The sequence below is a fragment of the Dermacentor variabilis genome, chromosome 2 (assembly GCF_050947875.1).
Source record: "Dermacentor variabilis isolate Ectoservices chromosome 2, ASM5094787v1, whole genome shotgun sequence".
NCBI lineage: Eukaryota > Metazoa > Arthropoda > Arachnida > Ixodida > Ixodidae > Dermacentor > Dermacentor variabilis.
The window spans coordinates 89,645,844-89,662,210 of record NC_134569.1 but is presented as its reverse complement, the minus strand read 5'-3'; positions in this window follow the sequence as shown (position 1 = coordinate 89,662,210).

The following is a 16,367-nucleotide window of genomic DNA, read 5'->3' as shown; positions in this document are numbered from 1 at the left end:
GTTAACGATTAGTATTCATTTAATCTCATTCTGAAATGAAAAACATCAATTTAAGTATTCTTCCATTTTTCCTACTGCCGCCTGATTAGTGGCCGATGCTCGTCCAGCAGGCTCACGACGTGGCCGTGAGGCTTGGCCTTCCGGTCCCGACGTGGGAGCGGCCCGGTTAGTGGTTAATTATCACTACTTGCAGGACCAAATAAAGTTTTCCTTCCTTCACATACCCATAGGCACCAAACCAAACCAAGCGAGCGAGCGAGGGTTCGGCTGTCAGCGCCGGCTGTCAGCGTCGCGTTTCGTTCCTTTCCTGCCCCCCCCCCTCCTTTTTTCTTTTTTTTGGTGTGGTCTCTTGGGCTGTCGGCACATTTTTAATTCCTGCTGCACATCGACATGGCATTCGAGAGTGAGGACAGAGGGTCCTGATGTGAACTTGGACTCTTATAAAGTCTAAATACCAAAATGACCCATGCATGCTTGTGATTTACCTTTTTTCAGCTGATGTCGTCCGGTGAAGCTTCATACGTGACCTATACTGTTGCCCATCTGGTGCCACAACGTGGGATGAACGCACCAAAAAGCCCGGAACGATCATTTATATGGAGCAAACTAAACATTTCCTCATTTCACACGGCGTCTTGCGTTTACTTTATGAAATTGCACGTTGCACAGAGACATATTCGATGGAGACTTGTAAAGATCGCTCGCAATCACATTTATTTTACTAAATAAATAAAAAAGAAAGATTCCTCAGCAAGCGAGCGCGAAGCGATCAGCGCAGCCGGCGTAACGCGTATACCAGCTATAACATTCAAAACGCGCGCCCTAAACCGGAAATGCGGTCCAGGTTTCCGTACCGACTGCTTGGTGCGCTACAGTCAATTCGGCCGTTGGGCTCTTGGGTACCACTAAGGCGTCGTAATACAAAGCTAAAGCGGGGACGGCGAGAGGACCCTGTCTGCAGGAGCTATATACCACTTTTGTAGAATCACGCCATGCCGGATTCTGTCGCAGCGAAAGTATACACGAAAAATATGCGGATCCCTCGCATTGTGGAAATCGATGTAAGCGAAGCTTTCTGTGCTATTGGCGTTGACTGACGATAATTGGCGGTGACGGCGAACGTTCAATTTCTTCAACGTTTAGTCCAGCACGAGAGCGGTGAGTTGATGTTAAACGTCGCGTGCACCACGCGTGCACCAACACACAGGGGATGTGGTTGCTCGAGGCGTTGTGCGCCGTACTTCGTAACGTCTGAGAGGGTTGAGCATTTTCATTACCTCACACGGCGCACCGCATCCTGGTAGAAGTATAAAACTTTATAATTGAATTATGGGGCTGTGCGTGCCAAAACCACAATCGGATTATGAGGCATGCCGTAGTGGTATATCGACTGCGTATTAATTTAGACACCGTGGTGTTCTTTAACGTGTCCCTAAATAAATTGCACGAGTGTTCTTTTTTTTTATTTCGCCCACGTCGAAATGCAGCTACCGCAGTCCGGATAATACACGCATCGCACGGTGTTTATTTTTGAGAAATAGCAGAAACGTACCGTACCGTACTTTGAACTTAAGTGTATCCCGTTTGCCCGCTGCTGTGCCTATAGCAGTAGCGTTTCCCTGCCCATCTCACGTCACCTTCTCCAGATACTACTCACCTCACTCTCCCCCCCCCCCATCGGGAACTGCGAGCGAAAACTGGCAAAGCGGTTATTCGCTTGTTTCGCGACTGCGTCGGTTCTGCCTATTCTCTGCCTCCTCTACCCCCTCATCTCTACCATTCATTCTAGCTTCCTTTGGACTTGCACGTTAGTAGAAAGGTAAGCGCTGCAATTTCTGCAAGGCTTTTGCAGGAGGGTCATGGATAACTACAGCTGTCAAGTTGCTAATATGGCGACGCGTAGGGAGCGCCAGAGGGCACTGTGCGCATTCAATGCGGTGCAAAGGTCCAAACGAGTTTATTGCGTCGTCTTTCCTCTCTGCCTCGCTCCTATCATGTATACACACGCTCTAAACCACCCCCCGACGCCATGTGCCAGACAACAGCAGCAGCAGCTGTACGAAAGTCCAAGGAAGAGGCAAAGAAAGCTTCAATTAAAAGAAAGGGAAGCAAATTGAGAAGCATGGCATGCTGCGATATCGTCTGTACTGGCGTAGCAATCCTACGCGCGGAGCACAGCCGAAGCGTGTACACTATAACGCTATAGTACACGCTCGAATGATGCATGTCGCAGCCACCGTTGCCTGGCACCTCATCCTTGACTCAAGAAACGTGACTGCTGTCGCCTAAAGGGCTTTAGACGAGTGACGCAACTCATTACGATGGTGCTGTAGCTGTGGCTCACCTGTTTCAAAAACGGATGACTAGCCATGTGTGCGCTGCGCAGTCTCTTTTAGATACAGTGAGATGCTAGTGAATCAAAGATGCTGCACTTGACAGCTACAGTTAGTGTGGAATACGCACCAACGCTCGGCACGGCCACGTAGCGGTCGAGTTCACAGGTGAAGTCGGTACATTGAGCGCCGTATTTTGAACATTTGCGTCTGTATACCTTATCGCCAGAATTGGACACGTAGGCACGCTGCTCGCATAGTGGCATTGTAGGTTGCACGATATATATGTGAAATTTCAGGGGAGGAATGCTGGAGAAACGTCACAAACCATACAAGAACACTCCTGGGGCAGGCGACCGACTATTATAGAGCCTGCGTGTGTCTATCCGTAGTGCACAATGGCGGCCGAAAACCTACGTCGCCTGACTGCGTTGTCGGCTTTGCGCAAGTCTCCTCCAGTTTTCACCGTTACAGAAGGAAGCAGAGGTCTTCTTCGACGTGGCATTATCACCGTTTTCGTGCCGCGGATGCGCCTTTTTTATTCTCTCGTTCGTTCTTTTCATTCCGACATTCTTGCAAACGCGAGCCAGCAATGCGGCGACCTTTCCCTCGCGCAGCCCTTGCATTGCCAAGGCCAGCTGGCACGACGCTCGAAATATATTTAGATACGATGGAGAACGCTGTTCGTGGCCATCATAAGGGATGCTACACTAAACTGTCCAGCCGTTCGGGATATCGCCATCCCATTTGGCATTCGCGCCGTAAAGGGGTGCATGCTATTTTCGGCCTGCGTTTCATCACGATGAGGTTGCGCGGACGGGTCCTTGCATGCGCGCTTTCCTTAACGCGGAGACTTACACCAACAATGAACGCCGCTAACGTCCCCTCCGTTTGAATGAGCCAAGAAGAGCCGCAGTTATATTTAGACACCGTGAGCAGCTCCGAGTATTGGTATTCTTGTTGCGTGAGGCGGCAGTCGATTTCTGTGAAAATACTGGGAGCATCGAACGCGTGCCTTCCGCTCATGTAACTTTTACCGGGACTCGCTAATACCGCACTTCTGTCGATGTACGTCGATTCTTCGACGCTTTGTCAGAATTTTGTAATGTTCTCCGAGCTAAAGGTCGAAATTTGTAATAAATGAAAAAAGATAAAAGCAGCAGGCACAGATCAAGAGTAGCCTCAGTGTTAAGTGAACTTTTCAGGACCGCAAGGATTTACAAACGTAAGGCAAGGTTTCTTGCAACTTTATTATTTATTTACAATCTTATAAAAATACTGCTACATAATATTGAAGATCGAGTCTCTCTCATATATATCCACACTGAACACGTGGTTACTGTCACCAAACATTAACATCGATGGATAATATATATATATATATATATATATATATATATATATATATATATATATATATATATATATATATATATATATATATATATATATATATATATAGCGAACGTTATCTTGAAAGTACTCTGCGGTGGGTACAAAGTCTAGGCGCGCCGAGGGCTGACGACTTCGTGTGCACTGTTTTCTTGCCGCTTCGCGTTGAAGCGAGATGCAGCACGAAGGGCTATTCGCTCGCTGCTGCTGCCGCTCTACCTCACGCCATCGTTCTGACAGCGAGTGTACGGGGTCATCAAGTGACATCAGTTTATGTTTGCCTATGGGCGGTGTGACTTCTTGGCTCATTCAAACGGAGGGGACGTTAGCGGCGTTCATTGTTGGCGTAAGTCTCCGCGTTAAGGAAAGCGCGCATGCAAGCACCCGTCCGCGCAACCTCATCGTGATGAAACGCAGGCCGAAAATTAATTCCGTTACTAAGCGAATGTTTACAATTTTATACTGCCAATAAAAGTACTATCCTTGCTTCGTATAGCTGTCTAATAATTTGCTGTCGCAATCGATGTATTGCCTTTTGGGCGAAAGTGTGACTTTATTTTTTCTTTGTCATATGTAACTCTGTGGCTTAAACCTACGACAGCGTTCAACTATGCAGGTTCGTAGCGCCGCGTGCATTTTATGTAGAGCATGTCTCTCGCCTTCCTCTTGGAGGCTGAGAAAAGTGCGAGAGTTAAGCGGGGCGCGCCCTTTGCGAAACGCGCGTCTTCCATGTCGGAACGCGATTTTAGCGAGCAGAGAGAGCCTCCCTCCTCCGACGCCCATCTATCGACTCTGCTGCCCATCTATTGTCCACGCGACACGCGCGTCAGCCGGCCGACGTGACCACCCGCGCTCGCCTCGTATATTGGAACCTGTTCACGGAGGTGCGGTTGACGCGCGGCTTCCATTGTCGTCGCAGGAGATAAGGCTTTCTGAAGAATGACGTGATGCGTCATTCATTTGGGGAGGTTGCCGGAGCGCTGTGTACTTATACCGGGGCGCGACTTAAGCGTAGGTGAATGTTTATGGAGACACCCACCTCGTATAGTAGTCGAACGTCTCGTGAGGGCGATGCGCGGATTCGTCAGGCGATGGTTCTTCACGGTCAAGAGTGTATTAACATGCCGTCGTCAGCTTGCCACGTGTGGACTTCAGGTACGTAAAACAGTCGCTCTTTTTGCGTGACAGGGCTTCGGAAGCATCGTCGCTGCAACTGCAGATGAAGTCGCACGTATAGTGCGCATTTTAGGTGAGGGCGATGGGCGTAACCAAAGTTAAGGTCTGCCCCACCCTGAATTTTTTTTCTTTATATGTGTTAACCTAGATAGCATTCATAGTTAGGACATTTATTTTCATCGGGATTAGGTGTTAAGCGTAGATGGTCAGCATTGCACGACAAATTGGAAAAAGGGGTAATAGAGACAGTGGCGAGATCATAATAATAATAATAATAATAATAATAATAATAATAATAATAATAATAATAATAATAATAATAATAATAATAATAATAATAATAATAATAATAATAATAAAGTAGTACAGGTTTTACACGGAATTCAGCGGTAGTAATTCCACATGAGTAGATAGTAAAAGAAAAGGGGGGTGGGGGCATTTTATACATACGTTTACGAAATCGCTTGCGATCGCGGTAAGCTTAAGCGGAATGTTTACATCGGAATCTCCCAACAATTACATGGGTACGTAAAGAAAAGAGAACGTGTTGTTCGGAATCCTGTGAACTAATATTGAAGTTTATGTTACTCGAAGGAGAAGGCTAAAGCCTACCGACTGGGGAGGACATATCTTCATTTAAATATTCAACTGTTTTTAGTAGACACTCATGAGAATCGAAAAACGCTTATGTAAGTACAGCGCGTGTAACCCATATACGTCTGGGCAGAAACTGAATTTCTTCGTAATTCATGGGCAGAAACTGAATTTCTTCGTAATTCAGACGTACATACTCAAATTGACGTGTACACTGGAAAGATCGCAATGACAAGTTTGAACTGTAGTCCTCGATGTCAATTTACATTCATAGTCAGGGAAGAAAATTTGCTTTATCGCGGAATGCCTGGTCCGCATGTTTGTACAGGGGAGTGGATGACCGGCTTTCTGTTGAAAGCGTCAAACTCCTCCTTCAAGCAAGGATAAACTGCAGCTCCACTGAGAGGTTGATTCTCCCTACCTGGAACATAACATTGCTTCAGTGCGAATGACTATAATTAACTGCACGTATTATAAAACATAACCACACGCTCGAGTGGTTGACGAGCTTCCGTGGCGTCCTTTCCGAAGGTTTAACGATATATATATGGAGTGCTTCCTACCTTCTTTCCGAACATAGAGTTCTCTTAAATTGCTTAGCGTGCGTAACAACACGTTTTTCATGTTCGCAACTTGGTTGCGTATATATCTCAAAGGGTGGATACAACTTGCTCGACCGTGTTAGAGACATGTTCTCTATTCTAGAAAGCTTTCGTCATCAGTTCTTTATTTACTGTGATTAGGCTGCGCGTTCTCATTGGCTAAAATGCACAATTCTTTGAGCTTATTAAGTGCTCGTAACGCGACTACACTGAGATACATCCATAAACAAATTCTCGTGTTCCTCTTCATTATTGCGATACCAATTATTGGACACTCCAGGAGCATTTCCTTCGTCGCCCTAATGTTCTGTATAAAGACAAAGTGCGGTAAAGTCGTCGCCGCCCGCCGTATGCTGTGTGTGCGTGTGAAAGCGTGCAAGGGTGGGCCGACGACGGCGGCTAAACTTCGCGCGCGCAAGGGAGGAAAGCTGAGAGGAAGCGCGTCGTCTTCTATCGCGCGCAAAACATCTGGGGCGGAGAAAGAGATGTGTGGGGGGCGGAGAGGTTCTACTTTGGGGGCGGCGGCGCGGGCCCTATCTTGAAAGCGATCTGCGATGGAGATCGACAGAGTGCGCCGTGTACTGATAGTTTCGTGTATGCTGTGTTCTCGCCGCTTAGTTCGCGTTGAAGGCAGCACGAAGGTAAATTCGCTCGCTTCTGCTGCCGCGGTTCCTCGCTCCAGCGTTTTGGCGCGGTCATTGAGTAATATATGTTCATGTTTGCTCGTGCGCGCGTGACACCATGCTTGTTAATTTAGTTAGCAAGCCAATGTTTACAAGCTTATAAGGTAGATAAACCTACTATTCTTACTTCTTATAGCTATCTACTAATTTGCTATCGCAATCGATGCTTCGCCTTTCCGGCCAAACTGCGACTTTTCTTGATCAAAACTTGGATCTGGGCTGTTTGGTTCATTGCTCTAAGTAAGTCAATGGTGCCAGTGCGTGTGCGTGCTAGCGTGCGTGCGCATGTTCGTTTGTGTGTGCATCTTCTATACGTTCGTCCCTCCTATTCCTCCCGTCCTCGTCTTTGTTCCGCGCCGTTGACGTATTTCGCTTCCTTGTCCACTGCGATGTGGTTGATTGCTTGGTTCACGTCAGCTTTGATACTGCTGTGTGAATGCACGAATAGGTGCTAATTAAACAGCGAATGTCCTGAATATGGCTCTCGTCCAGGAAGTTTAGATCTTGCCTTCGTTGCCATTGCCACGAACTCGTACCCTGAACTCGGCAATCCGAAAGGCAAATAAGAGAAACTATAGAAGGGTATTCCTTTGAGCCAGTTGGTGAAGCATGTTGTATAGCGCCCGTCTCTGTCTACGTTTTCCTCTTGCATCTGGCCATAGACGGTACGTTTTCATTCTTCTCGGGGGGGGGGGGGGTAGAGGACCAGCTTTCTGAGCTATATATATATTGTGGGGCTTCGGCCTAACGTGCTCGGACCCGGCTAGCTGAGGTGTAAGGAGACACGTAGCTCGTCCCCACTCCGCAGCGCACGCAAAGGGGCGCCGCGGCGGGTTCGCGGACTCACCGGCAAGGTGTAGAGACGACTCCAGCCGTGGCACCAACGAATGGGGGTTTATTCCCTGTTATGTACAAAATGCGCGTACAATACAGGAATACGGCACTGGGGTGGCAGTCGCAGACTACGGGTGAAAGCTCCCGGGAAGTCTGCTCCGCCACGCTGGCTGTTCCGAGCAGGTTCGCCACACAGAAGGGGGCCGCCTTGCTCAGAGGGGCGCGGGACCAAGTGGGTCCGCACGTCCGACAGCCAAGAGCACCGAAAGTCAATGGGCGAAAGCGCCCGCGCACCTCCGATGCTGAAGGAGAGAGAAGCCGAACAGAGGGCGAGAGGGGCCCGTTCCTCAGACACTGTTCTTACGCGTGGCGCACGGCAAGTTGCAGGCTCGCGTCGCGCCGGCGCCAGCGGCCGCGGGGAATGTACGCTATCCAAAATAAGGCTTGGAACTGCGTGTCCCCAGCGATCGCGCGGGCGAATGGCCCAAGTCGCGCGTGAACTGGAGACAGGGGTCCAAAAGGGGCCCCTACAATATATATATATATATATATATATATATATATATATATATATATATATATATATATATATATATATAATCTCTTGCACTTGAAGAAACCTCGTGTGAGACCTATAATTGTTCGCTGAAGTTACGGCCTTATATGAGAATTAACAAGACCTCATAGAAGGAGACAGTTTAATTTCACAGCCTGAGTCTTCCCGCACCACCAAGAATCTAGCTGGCGTCTCTCGGTGGTGTAAGCTTCCTTCATGATTGCTGTTGATTCCGGTTTCGAGTGAATCCGGCTTGGCGTCATTTCGGTTACTGAGTGAATTATAAGGGTGCCCCAACTATCATGCACCAAGACTGAAAAAAAGAGCAGTTGTGTTACTCGAAGAAAACCTAGTGCATATTATTTCCTGTACAGTGTTTGAATCCCACCGATGGCAACGGTTGTTGTGGTCGCACCGATGGTACGACCTGTTGGGAACTCGGCGCTGACGCCCGTGGTTGCACCTGGGTCGCAAGCCCCAAGGGTAGCGTTGGCCTGGCGGCCTGGGGTACAACTGGAAGCATCCGAAGGTCCCGGCAAAGCATGAGTCGACTGGTAACAACAAAACAACTTGTTTATTTTAACATCGCAAAGAGTTGGCGGTCAGGTTGACCGAAGTAGAGAGACGGGAGAGCACTTTACTCAACAGAAGAAATCGGAGCCCTCCTTTTGGCGTCCGGGGGCAGCTGTTTTTATACTCTCGCAGTTGAGGGCAAGAAGGAACCCCTCAATAGACGAGCACGTGATTGTACAATGGGATAAGGTGACGCATACTGTCGTAGCGCCGCCGGTCGGGCACAAAGACTGGGAGGAGAAGGTAACTCCTACTGTCGTATCGCCTCCGGTCGGGCACAATGGCTGGGAGGAGAAGGTAACTCCTACTGTCGTAGCGCCTCCGGTCGGGCACAATGGCTGGGAGGAGAAGGTGACTTCTACTGTCGTATCGCCTCCGGTCGGGCACAATGGCTGGGAGGAGAAGGTGACTTCTACTGTCGTATCGCCTCCGGTCGGGCACCATATGCACATACACTCACACACGCACATGAAGACACGTGGCATCGGAACATGCCTGGACGCGCTTGGCGGGGAGCGTAGCGGCGACGCCGAACGGGCCAAAATGTCTGCCGCTTTGTTGCAGTCGCGCCGGCTAAACCGCGCGTCGTAGGCGAAACGTAACAACAGTGAAGTAGACGGCAGTAATTCTTTCGTCGCTGAGACTCAATTCGGTATTTCCAATTAATTAACGAACTCGGGAAGTACTGTCCTACTTATCAAACTGTTAATGAGGCATTTGTAGGCACCCCCAAATGACATTGTAAGTGCGGTGTTTTCAGCGACGTTCTAAATGCGTAATATTTTTTTTACCAAGTGGCAGAGAAACCTCACGAAATATGAAAAATGCGACGTGACTGCGCTGCCACCCGCATCATAAAGCAGCGCCCTCAAATAAGCTGATTGAAAGAAACTGTATTGCCAGTCGCAAAACCGAAGAGACAGCGCATCACACGGAAGGAGCACCACAGCAGGTTTCGTGGCTTCGAAGCTATTCCTTCCTCTCATTCCTACGTCGCTCTTATTATCTGTCTCTCTCTCAAGGGCGGCTGGTCACATGGATAGCAAAAGTCCCTTGATAACGCGGCCGAAGTGCCGCTCTTGCCACGCACGAAACGCGAAAAGCAATCGAATGGGCATACGTACACTGTAAAATAATTTACACCCTAAAAAGTGAAAAAAAAAGTGTAAATGCGTCTATAACTCACACCCTTAGGGTGTTATCTATATAACGGACACCCTAAGGGTGTGAGTTATAGACACATTTACACCATTTCTCACTTTTTAGGGTGTAAATTATTTTACAGTGTAGAATGTTTCAAAATCCTGGCTCTGCTCGCACCGTATCGAAAGAGTATACGTGCGCAGCTATATTTCGCGCCAGAAACTTGCTTCGAACCAAAACCAAATTAAACTGACACTTTTATTTTTCGTGAAAATGTATATATGCTGCGAGAACAGGTTAATTGGAAAAAATTAAAAGCGAAATAAACAGACCGGGAAAACCGATGCGTTCAATAAAGCAAATATACCACTTCTAAACGAGCCTAATTGGCAATCGGGATGTCTGCACACACAAACGCACACGCACACGCACACGCACACGCACACGCGCACACGCACACGCACACACGCGCACGCGCGCCCACGCACACACACGCGCCCACGCACACACACGCTGCAGGCCGCTAAACACCAGCTGCTGCCTGGAGGACGTGTACTGAGTACTGAGGACAGTATTGAGCCCGCTTTACCACATCTTCAGTAGCTCTCTCGATGACCGACGCTGGAATTATACGGCAGACGTCCGTTATCCTTGCCTTGAGCTAATCAGACGTCCGTGTCGATCGTGTAAGCACGATCTTTCACATGACCCTAAAGAAAGAAATCGAGTGGAGAGAGGTCAGGTGACCTAGCCGGCCAATTTACCGGCCCGTGCCTTCCAATCAAATGCGCATGAAAAGTCGCATCCAGCTGGTTTCGCGCTCGCCTGCTGCTGTCTGCTGGTGCTCCATCTTGCATGATACCACAGAAGTGGAAGACGTGACACGGGACTTCACTGAGAAACTCATCCACCACTCCTTCAAGGACTTCGTCTACGTAACGCTGTGCAGTCAGTATGTGATCGAAGAAGATGGGACCGATTATAGCACCGGCGTAAATTCCGCACTACACATTGAACCACTGGTACTGGTGCCGATTGCGCTTTACCCAGTGTGAATTGGAGTCACTCCAATAGTGTGCATTGTGCAAATATACCCCTGCGTTTCTGCGAAAATTGGCTTCATCTGTGCACATGATGTTACCCAAGAAGTCCGGTGCCTCATCAGCTTTTGTGGTGACCGAACTCCAGAAATCTAGACGATTCTACAAGTCCCTATCTTCCAAGCATTGGTGGTGGTTAAGGTGGTACAGGTGAAAGTACACCATTTAGAATCCTCCCAACTGATGACTTGGAAATTGGTACCTGGGCGGCCACGTCCCGCACGCTAGCATGGGTGTTTGAGGCAATAAATGCTAAAACATCAGTGCGTATAGCTATAGGACTCAAAGATGGAGGCCTCCGCTGCTGTTTCTTGAAGCTGCCGGTTTGTCTCAGGTTTTCATAATTTCTGATGATAGTCGATGCGTTTGGTTTACCTCCACACTTCCATGACTGATATATATATATATATATATATATATATATATATATATATATATATATGGCCTTCCTCTTGTTGCCATTTGCAGGTCCGAAAGCAAGGATCATGTTTATCCTCTGCTTATTAGAGAAAGACATGTGTGGCGACTGGGGCGAAACAAAACTCACCTTTAAACCTCTGCACTGACGTTGTCAATTCGCTTTTGTGGTGATAGTTTTTGTGGCAAAAAAATTAATAAAACCAGCCGTGCACTTTATCTACTCTATACGACAACAGCTATGACAACTTGTTTCCAAATAATACCAAACACGACGTGTTGCTTCAGCCGGGGCGTGGAAGATAAGGAACTAGATCGATCACAATGTTTTAGTTTATTTCATTTAAATCAGAGGGATCTTGTTCGAGGGCGCTGCTTTATGATGCGGGTGGCAGCGCGGTCACGTGGTTTTCTCCATATTCCGCGTAGTTTATTTATCAGTCTGAAAAAAATAAGTACGCAATTAGCATGCCACTGAAAATACCGCATTTAGATGTCCCTTGGCTGTGCCTACAAATGACTCATTGACACTTTGATGATTAGGATAGCACGTGTCGAGTTAGATATAGAATTACAATTACCTGATTAAATCTCAATAACGAAAGAATTACTGCCATCTACACTACAGTACTGAAAGAAACATGCACTAAGTTTTCTTCGAGCAACGCATTGCTCTTTTTTTTTAAATCTTGGTGCACGATAGTTAATCAGGACACCCTGCATATATTTATGACCTCTGTATACAAGTGACGATGTTTCCATCCTTAATAGATGTAAAGTGTTATAAATGTGTTTTCTTTCTCATGAGTCGTTAGCATTGCTTACTAGAAAGAAAAGCAATACTGAGACACATCATTCACGCGCATTTCACACGCCGCTGATAAAAGACTCCGCCGAAGGGGTCACTGCAGTTTATAGGTTTTTTCAGTGTTAAAAAAGAAACACTCAAAACAATTTGAAGGGAAGTGAATGTATCGCCACATATTGATTCTCTAGGCATAGGCTATCCATACTTTTATAAATAATTGTTAATTGGCTACGTCCTCCTCTTTAAAAATTAATAATATTTGTCCTGTGTATATATTTAAATATGCTGTGTATGTGCATGGTGTTTACAGTAGAAATTTAAGATAATGTTGCAGTGAGAAAATACGGATGATGGAGCTGCCGCTGGTGCTTCTGATGCGCTTGTCCTCCTATTGTGAGGATTTGCAGGAGTAAAGCGAAAGTACGAATTAAAAGCCGTGCTCGTCCGCGCCAACAATGATGCAGTAAACTATTAGCCGCCATGAAATGTTAAGTTAGAAGGTCGAGGCAATTCAAAAGAATCCTCAAATGATGCGGATGACAAAACTCTGGTAATGAGACTTTATGTGTGTGTGTGTGGGGGGGGGGGAGGATGGGCATCGGCATCGCCAGGGGGGGGGGGGCTCAGGTTTTGCCACCCCCAGGAAAACACCGCATGTGGCCCAGTGAATTGCGTTCTCTGTATACAGCCTGTATACAAAGCTACCATTTGTTTTGACGCTGGAGGGCCCAGACGCTGCCGAAGCGCGAAAGTGTTTTGATTGCTGCACATCAGATGGCGCCACGGTATTTAACGTTCCAGGTGGGGAATGTTTTTTCGCAGTAGTATTAAAATTAAACCTAGCGGTTTCTTTTTTATGGGCGCACGCTTCTATTCAAGGGCAACAATCTTAACTCCGCGCTGCTACGATTTGCGATGCCGTGTCCATATGGTCCATATATGACGGGACAGCGCCACATGGTCCACTCGTCGCGTCGCTTGTCGCCGTCGCTTGAATATTGCGTGCATGTGGTTGCCTCTGTATGCTTCAACGAGGTGCCGAGACATGTCGCCACATTGCTTCAATTCTGATCCTTGTGTACTAGTATGCATAGGCGCTCATCAGCCAAGTATAGCCAGAATTTTTATCGGAGAGGCCCCAAGCCTCCAGTGGTCCGAACAAAGTGTCTCCCCCCCCCCCCACACACACACGCACACGCGCACATTGTGTGCGCGCGCGCGCGTGTGTGTGTGTGTGTGTGTGTGTGTGTGTGTGCGCGTGTGTTCGGGGTGGCATAACAAATGTTTTCTGTACGCCTCATAGTGGAACACTAAATTCTATGTAGTCATTTCCAAACGCTTCGCGCTTGCCTCTTGTGTGTTTTAAGTGCTTTGATATATTATGACATAAATGACGTCTAGCTGATTATATATAGGGAAGTAATTATGTGAAGGAGCAACAAACGTTGATGAAATAGTCGTGTGCCGCGTACGTGCTTCGTCTTTCTTTTAAAAAACAAATTCGTTTTCAACGTACCACACAAAAGCGATATGTCACGCTGGTTAATCGAATTACCCGAATACGTTCCTGGCACTCGTTTCTAAACCGAGAGCGGCAGCGGAAGCTCGGAAGCATCGCAGTAGAGCCACGTGCTGCGTTCAAGGTGCGCTCAGGGTTGGCGGAATGTGCTACAGCGCTGCGATGGGGCACTCTTCGTCGCTATATGTGAGCGACGTAATGCGCCTTCATGTGTAGAGGGTGGAGCGCGTTGCGGTCAACATCTACCTCGCGCAATAATCTGCATAGATTAGCGGCACCGGGTTATCGGCCGCAGCGTGTATAACAAAATAACATTCGGCTCCACTCCACCATGCAGGGACAGCTGCACGATATGCAGATGCATGTGTTTGAGGCGCACGTCTAATGATGTGCGTGGGTGTGAAGCATGAACTTGTCGTGCAGTTCGTAAGCCCGAAAAACAACTTTCACGGAACCGTTGCAAGGTGCGCGCTATGGGTGCGGTGCGGGTCACGAGTAAATATTTTCTGTGATCTGTTATGGCTTCGGTGAGAAAATGCACTGAGTTTTTTTTTTTCTTTAAGAAATGTTCTTGACGTTTCAGTTATGTTGTGTGATTGCGTCGCGACGTTTCGTTACAGCAGTTGAATTTATAATTAATTTGGTTCGTGATGGATTTTGAGGGCGCAAACAGTGTTCATAAATAAGTGCATCAAAATGGTATCGCTAGTGAACAATGTCATATGCGTCGCTGTTAAACAGGGGCTGTATCTGCAAGGGTTTGAAAGTTTGAAAGCTTATTTAACACAAGGTATGAGATTGCAAATTGTATATATACACTTTTTGGGCCCAACAAATTTGTTGAAAAGTCCATCGGTGCGCAAGTGCCCGTTGCAAGTGACCTTTGCTAATGATATCGATACGTGTATACTTATTTATGGTTTTTTTCGGAGACCGTATTTCACCCGCTAACTTGAAGTTGTCGCTCAGCGCAAGACGCGTCTGCATGATTTGGAACTAATGCTAATCTTCATTCGGTGTGTCGTGTATGTTCCCAGCGAATTTTGTGTAATGAGATTGCAGGCGCGAGACGAATTATGTGGTGTACTTTTTGGAAGGCACGCCTGCACCGACGATTACGCTGGAACGTTCGAAGAGTCATGTGCGCAAGCTAGTCGACGCGGTTGACCTGCAGATCAGATTTTCGACGATCGACGAATGCATGCGCTCAACGGTGTCATTGTGCTGATTGTTATTCGTTTTGCTTGGGCACAGGTTCGGTCAATAAGAGTTGTCTTCCTGATTTGCGTTGTGCCGCTGTGTTTTTTCACCGTCACTACAACGTCACATTATTCCTAACATCAGGACCGGCTGAAATTTCTCCTACGAACAATTGTAGCATAAGACATTTTGTTTTTCTTTTCTTTTGTGAATTTTAACAGCACATCCAAATTCTTCTTTGGCGAAAATGTTTTTTACACCAGGTCCCGTATTCGCAAAGAGCTTTTACGCTAGCATTGTTCATAAGAGAAAATTTCAGCCAATCCGCGGCCAATGACAAGAAGTAATTGGAAGCAAAAAAATTTTGTGCATGCGGCCCCATTTCTTTTTTTTCCTATGAAAACAGTCGCATAGTAGTAGCATGCACTGAAATGCTGACTGCGACTCATTATTGCTATGAGGTCAATTTTTGATGGCAGACTATATTCACAAGCTCTAATTAAGGAGTCACAACTGTACGGTTCATCATCATCAGACTGGTTACGCCCACTGCAGGGCAAAGGCCTCTCCCATACTTCTCCAACTACCCCGGTCATGTACTAATTGTGGCCATGTTGTTCCTGCAAACTTCTTAATCTCATCCACCCACCTAACTTTCTGTCACCCTCTGCTACTCTTCCCTTCCCTTGGAATCCAGTCCGTAACCCTTAATGACCATCGGTTATCTTCCCTCCTCATTACATGTCCTGCCCATGCCCCCCCCCCCCCCATTTCTTTTTCTTGATTTCAACTAAGATGTCACTAACTCGCGTTTGTTCCCTCACCTAATCTGCTCTTTTCTTATCCCTTAACGTTACACCTATCATTCTTCTTTCCATAGCTCGTTGCGTTGTCCTCAGCTTAAGTAGAACCCTTTTCGTAAGCCTCCAGATTTCTGCCCCGTACGTGAGTACTGCTAAGACACAGATGTTATACACTTTTCTCTTGAGGGATAATGGCAACCTGCTGTTCATGATGTGAGAATGCCTTCCAAACGCACCCCAGCCTATTTTTATTCTTCGGATTATTTCAGTCTCATGATACGGATCCGCAGTCACTACCTGTCCTAAGTAGATGTATTCCCTTGCCACTTCTATAGTGCCTCGCTGCCTATCGTAAACTGCTGTTTTCTTCCTAGACTGTTAAACATTACTTTAGTTTTCTGCAGATTAATTTTAAGGCCCACACTTCTGCTTTGCCTCTCCAGGTCAGTGAGCATGCATTGCAGTTGATCCCGTGAGTTACTAAGCAAGAGAATATCATCAGCCAATCGCAAGTTACTAAGGTATTCTCCATTAACTCTTCTCCCCAATTTATCCCAATCCAGGTCCCTGAATACCTCCAGTAAACAAGCTGTGAATAGCATTGGAGAGATTGTATCTCCCTGCCTGACGCCTT